Consider the following 7,033-nt stretch of genomic DNA (forward strand, 5'->3'; position numbering starts at 1 on the left):
CTCTTTTGTGTAGACGCGTCGGAGGTACACATACAGCAGGTCTCCAGCAATAAAGGCCACTGTGCAGAAGCCTTCTCTACACCGTTTACCTCTACACATCACATCCAGTGGATGATGTGAAGTCAGATGCCAGTTGTTGTGCAGTACTAAGGCAATGCCGTCGTCCTCTTACAGCCCAAAAACGGTCTTGTGTGATGTCAGACGTGGTCGGCGCAGCTCTGGTCTTTGGGATCCAGTTCCAGTCTCTATGAACTGTCGCCACATCCGGAAAACAAAAGAACGATTCACGTTAAGCCATCGAGCTACATCAGTTACCGACTCTCCTGCTTCCGTTCTTCGTATGTCTCTCCTCCGCTGAGTGTCTGGCAGACATATTCACTGTGCGATACAGCACCGTCTATGACTGTGTGCACAGAGATTGCGGGTTTGGACTACCCGGCAAACACTACCCCGTTTGATAGGTACCCTGACATCTTCGGTGACGTAGTTGTTCGTTGACCGGAAGGTTATCTTCCGTGCAGAACACGATCGTATTGGCATCTGTTGACAGTTTGTACGATTGGATCGTGAATTAGACACAGGACGGGGAAATAGTGGTTTGTTGCTTTAACTTTGGACACCAGTGTAGTATTAAATTTTAAGGGTTTTTTCGGGGACAGTCAGCAATCGTGGGGAGAGAGGCGGCCAAATATATTCCTTAAGTATGATTCTGAAGTACATAGAACTAGGCCACCTTGCTCGTCAGAAACAAGCAGAGGCCAATACCAAGAGTGCTCTAATCAACGGTGGCGTAATTCAATTTCCTTGAGACATTTCATAGGTCTCTCATGAACAAAAGGACCGATAGTCGTGCACGTATTATTCCCAATAGTTACGTGTTAATGATAGCAAAAGGATGTCAGTAGTCTCAGAGTTTGAGCAACAATTTGGAATTCTGGGCTGTATATTTTCGTGAAGAGTAGTTACTATCGCTTTATTAATGTTTTCAGAAAAATATTATGCGGAAATGATGATTCGGACTGTGCGTTTGTCTGTGACAGTTCTACAAGAAGAGGTAATATCCAGTATCAATATAAACTTTGTTTCTCCTTTCTAGCATTCTGATGGATCTTTACCCAACTTGTTTACAGGCTTCATTTTCCTTTTTACAGTAACAATAGTATTCAGTGTATCTTCTACTTAGAACACTTTATTATTATCTCAGACAGATAGAGAAACTTTCTGTTAGATGTGCCAAACTGGGACACGACCCTAGAATTCTGCTTTCTCTTTAGCAGTGCTGTTTCCGAGAATAAAGCGAACTCTCTGCTACAATGTGATAGTTTCATTCTGGATAGACCCCTTAGCAGGGGCGTCAACAGAAATTTATCTAAAGGAGAACAGAATTCAAAAGTCAAAAGTTGCCATTTTTTACATGACAGATTCGTTGGGTTTGAAAACGATTCGTAGTCCGTAACTAAGTTTGACGGAAGTAAACTGAACTTCTGTATATCAAATAACTGATAATTTCAACGCTGTATTTTTTGAAATAGCATTGCTTTCATATCTGAAAGGTAAACACACTTCATTCATCAATACATATTACTTCTTTTTATACTATTGATATGAATATAGATCCCACCTCTTTGATTTAGCAGTGTGAAATTTAATCCTTACATGATTAAACCCAGTCCATCCAAAGAGCTATAAAACACAGATAGACACATGCACCAAAGACGTTGCCATTACAGAAATGAAATGAATTATGAAAAGTATCTATAAATATGCACCAAAGATGCAGAAGCTACATAAATGCAAAGTCTATAATTAGCCCATGTTCCTTGCAAACGCTACTATTTGTTTGGGTCAAGGTCCGTTCTAAAATTTGGTCTTTGACTGGATTGAGTCTGGATAGTAGATGGAGCGGGTTTAGATCCGACGAGTCCTTGGTATTTAGATGCATGTGGTAAGTTAAAGGTGACTATTTCTTGTTAGGGTCTTGGCAACTGGCTGGCAGGAGAGCTGATACAGTGCCAGTGATTTGAGCTGCGTCGTTATAACGAACTTGGGAGGCACATAGGAAGACAGCACAAGTGTTGTGACAAGTGTTTTGTTTGTGGTACAGAATAGCATATAAAAAACGCGACGATGTAAATGAACAAACTGACAAGCCATTACAAAAAAAAAGACATCATTAGAGAACTCTAATAATGTCATTATGGTACTGCGATACAAGACGCTGAATTTTGATCGTCATTTTTTTTTTTTGTGTGTGTTTGCCAGACAAGTTGTACTCACACATTCATACAGAACATGGCAACTTACAAGCATTAGTTTGGTTGGATCTAAATTGCTGTTACCGTTTTTATTTACGAGTATGTACTGACTTTATGGTATGTACAGGGATAGAGATGTTTAAATACGTGTAGCATAATGTTTTGGGTAGAATAGTCTGTTGCGTAAGTTAGCCGATAAGTTTTATTAAATACGTTTTGGGTTTAAAGACATTGGGATATAAATTATGTCAGTATATCATTGGGTCTGGTGCTACTGGCTAAGTGTATGGAGTAGAAGTGGGTATATTGAGATAATACACCCCATTAATTGTGACTAGGAACTTGAAAAACAAACGCGCCTATGCGCGCGCTTTCTGTTTTTGTCGAGAGAAAGGCGCATTCGAGCCGGCACGGTTGTTTTAACAGCTGAGGAGCCGTGGGCCGGAACCAGGCGGATCCCAAAAGCCTCAAGGGTCTTACGGAGTCGTCGACAGATTGTGGCACCCTTTGAGCCTCTTTGACAGGCAGACAATCTGAGTACGAGAATAACCAAGCCACAGGTCGGGTAAACGCATACTCTGGCCTCGTGGTTGGGAAACCCGGCCGTTTTCGAGATACCTGGAGAGGTAACCACCATGGCTATATCGAGTGCCCATAACGAATATCATATAAGACTAAATCCAAAAAAATTAACCCATTTAACTATAGAGAAGACAGCACAAAAAAAAAACACCTGAAACTCCACCATGCATTCGGAGGCCCTATAAACAGAGTGACTTTCTAACTTATAATCTATTATTTGTGCAGATGCCCATGGGAGCTCACGAACTGGAACATTACTGAACAGTATTGCATGGAATCAACAAGACATTAATAAGTGAACTTCTTCATTTTTATTCTGTCATGCCATATATGTTGGTATCGTCTGGGAACAACAAGCTGTAGCTAAACAATTTCCTTCCATTAATTCACTTACACATCATAGGAGGACAACTCACTTTTCAGAAGTAATTGCCACAAAGATGTAGTTATTAAAGAAGTGAAGCGTGCTTCATCTATTGTGAAAGATCGAGACACAGTTTAATAAAGAATTAGCACCATATAGCTGATTTTTGTGAGTATATGGCTGTATATTAATTTTCTGTATGGCACTCAGAGAAATTTCTTCCATTTTATATAGATTCTCTTGTTATTGTGTGTATTTAAAAGTTATGGAGAATATTCAAATTTGAACTATGCATCTTTGAAGTGTATATTTATTTTACCTCGGGTAATTCATTTAACTGGTTTAAAACATTCTCAGTTTTCAGTTAGAAGTGCTTTCTGTATGCACCCTACTGTGGTGCACCTACTGCGGAACACTCGCGGCCAAATGTCTAACAGCCACACAATTCAAACGCCCGAGGCTCCACTCGAATTGTGTGTGTGTGTGTGTGTGTGTGTGTGTGTGTGTGTGTGTGTGTGTGTGTGTGTTTAACCACAGACTCTGCAGACATTAGACACGTACGACAGTCATGACAGCCATACCGCAAGAGACGGATGATACCGACTTTGACGTAAGCGTATATGAGGGACTCCCTCTTTTACTCATCGAGCTCTAAATGATTCAGTCCGTGATCTTGGAGTGAAGAAGGATAAGGAAGACCTCTTAGGGTCAAGAATACATGAAAGACATTTGTTAGCAGCTGGCATGTCCTTGTATTTTAAGGGCCTTGATATTACCGTAATACTTTGCTCGAAACGGCTTGTTACTGTACTGCAGTGGTGCTGACGAAATTCAAAATTCTGGGATACTCACAGAGCTTGACGTTACATCTACATATACATGATTACTCTGCTATTCACACTTAAGTGCCTGGCAGAGGGTTCAATCAACCACCTTCAAGCTGTTTCTCTACCATTCCACTCTCGAACGTCGCGTTATACATTTTCAAAATTCACACCTTACTTTCTTCCTTCAGAGCTGGGTTCTGTATGTGAGGGGAGTTACAGACAGATTCCGTAAGGATATCAGGGACATGGAACGACGATACCTGTGAACTTGAGATGTTCGGATGATTGGTGACTACTACTGGATCTTCACTGTGTGCACACGGAATCGCCCCATAAGAGGAAGAGCAGGAGCCTTGACATGATAACTACGAAACCATGGAATGAATGAGGTTAGTCTATGTTTGTATCACATCCTCTGCATGCATCTGTTTGTTGCGTGCATATTTCAATATGGTTTTGTTTTAAACGTGTGTTTCCCTTCATATGCCACATACATGCAAGACTTCAATATGCGATATCAGTATTGGGAAAATATATGACTAGTGCCAAAACTGTGGGTGATACGTTATTTCCAGTATCATTTTCAATTTTAGGCGTCATAAATAAATAAAGCACACCTACAGTTATATTGTGTTATGTAAAATTATTCCAACTATATGTTCTGTATGGATGTTATTTAGAAAACATGGTTTGAACAATGTGTCAATTATGCTGATCGAGAATGTTTTTACAGTATGCATTCTTTAATTACATTTTCTTATATAGGTCTGAACTTTGCTATAATTTTATGTGCACTTTGTAGTTTGGACGTATAATTTTGATTCCTATAAGCTGTTATACATTGTAGTGGCCATACGTCCAATTTTATATCTTAGATTTAAAGATGGATCGTATCTAGCTGAAACTAGCAACCACAACAAGAATTTATTGGTGATCTTGACACCGAGGGTTATCGATGTTGAATATAAAAATTACTAGTTAAGTTATTCCTCCTTCAGGTATAAGGCGAAGTAAGTGTCGACAAATAATTTGTCAGTCTTGAGATTGCAGTCTCAGACATCATCTCAACAAGGTCATCTGGGTACGAATGTTTTTAAACAGCTGAATTTGGTAAGTTTATCAACACATTCACTACCGTAGCTTTCGACATTTAAAATGATGTTTTACTCAGGGGACCCATGTCTTCAATAAATGCTTTCATGTCGTGTCCTCATTGGGCACTCCATTAGTTCTCCATTTTTTCCTTGCAAATCGAATTGTGTGGTTGAATTGATTAGGAATGTTCATTGTCCCACTTCGCAGAATGCATTTTACAATCCACTTTATTAGAAAAAAAATGGAAATGAGCGTTTGGCGTCATTGGCCAGGAGGCCCCTAGCGTGCCAGGTCCAGCCGCGTTCGTGCAGCTATTATTACATTCGACGCCACATTGGGTCACCTGCGCGCCGGACGGGGATGAAATGATGATGAAGACAACACAAAACCCAGTACCTGAGCGGAGAAAATCCCCGACCCACCCGGGAATCGAACCTAGGCCCGTAGAACAGCAATCCGTCACGCTCACCACTCAGCTATCGGGGCGGACACATCATTAGAAAAGTCTGCAATGTCATAATTGCACATATGGCCTAAAGTATCCACCACAGGGGGTCAAAAAGTAAAGGCCGTATATCCAATGTACACAGTGTTTATTGATCAAGAAACACAACTTCTCTTTTTTTGTTTCTTGAAATAGTTTCTGAAATAGTTTTGAAATAGTCATGAACAAAGTACAAGTGGTTTAAACACAAAACAATACTTTAGGCAGAACGCCTATTATAGGACAAAACAAAAGAAGTTCTGAAGTAGGTTCTTGGCACAGTTAGTGAGGAAACTCTCCAACTTTCACAATGAGAAAATATTCTAAGTCCTGTGAAGCCAAATTAAAACAAACACTGAAATATTACTAGCCACTGGACAGTCTCTAGGTAGGGACCATGTTTGGACGGCGGTGACAGCCTACAAATGGCTCCAGAGTGAGTTCCTGATTAAAAAAGTGCATAAGCATTTGGTGCCTGGCCCACGAAGCCCTCTCAGAGTGAACTACCTACTCAGGGCACAAGTGCCAGCCTAAAACTTCAGCACCAGGATACAGCTGGTCTTGCCTCCTGTTATCTGACCAACACAGAAAAGAGGTCCATGGGGCGAGCGACCTCTGCTGGCGCTCCAGTCGCCGTCTGATGGCCGTGGCAGCCCTCAAATGTTGGCTGTAAGGAAGCCGCCCGTCCTCGTGACTCGAACGTGATTTGGGTTGCATGCAGAGTAGGCATAATCGCATTATACTGCATGGTCCTTAATCTGAACCTTAAGTATAACGGATTATCAACCCCAAATACCTAGGGATATACAAAGTGAGATCGACCAGAAATTAGTGCAGGTACGTGAGTAACAAGTACCTACTCATCGAACACATTGTGAGAGTTGACTTTATCCCACGTAAAATCACCAAATGAATTATTTTGTAGGTCACGCATTGTAAAATTAATTTAGCCAATTTCAGTTTATGCTAGAATATCGGTACATACACTTGTGACAAGACAGAATTTGAACTTTCTTTATCTACTTTCTTCGATAAGATGTTAGATCTAGTTCTCTAGAAGACTCAGCTATTCTTTGCTGTCTACATTTTCGACACTACGCAGTATCATTCTTTGAGAGAAACTGTTTTCATTTGTAAATACTCTGTGCAGCAGCGGTCTTAAAACTGCAGCCAGCAGGCCGCGTGCATCCCAAAGCAAGTTTTCATGTGGCCCGTTGTTCATAGCTGTGTTTTACGATAATATGCATATACTAACTAAATGCCAAATCCAAAAATGTCAACTGAAGTTAAGTGTTCCTCAAGAGTGAAGTTTTAGAGTTAAAATATAAATGTCTGAGTTACACTACAAGTGATAGTTATTGTTTAACCACAATTGCACTTAGAGAACCTTTCCAGTAGGTCATATGCCCCAGAGAAGTAAGCTTCG

This window comes from Schistocerca gregaria, chromosome 3 (assembly GCF_023897955.1).
Source record: "Schistocerca gregaria isolate iqSchGreg1 chromosome 3, iqSchGreg1.2, whole genome shotgun sequence".
In the NCBI taxonomy this organism is placed as follows: domain Eukaryota; kingdom Metazoa; phylum Arthropoda; class Insecta; order Orthoptera; family Acrididae; genus Schistocerca; species Schistocerca gregaria.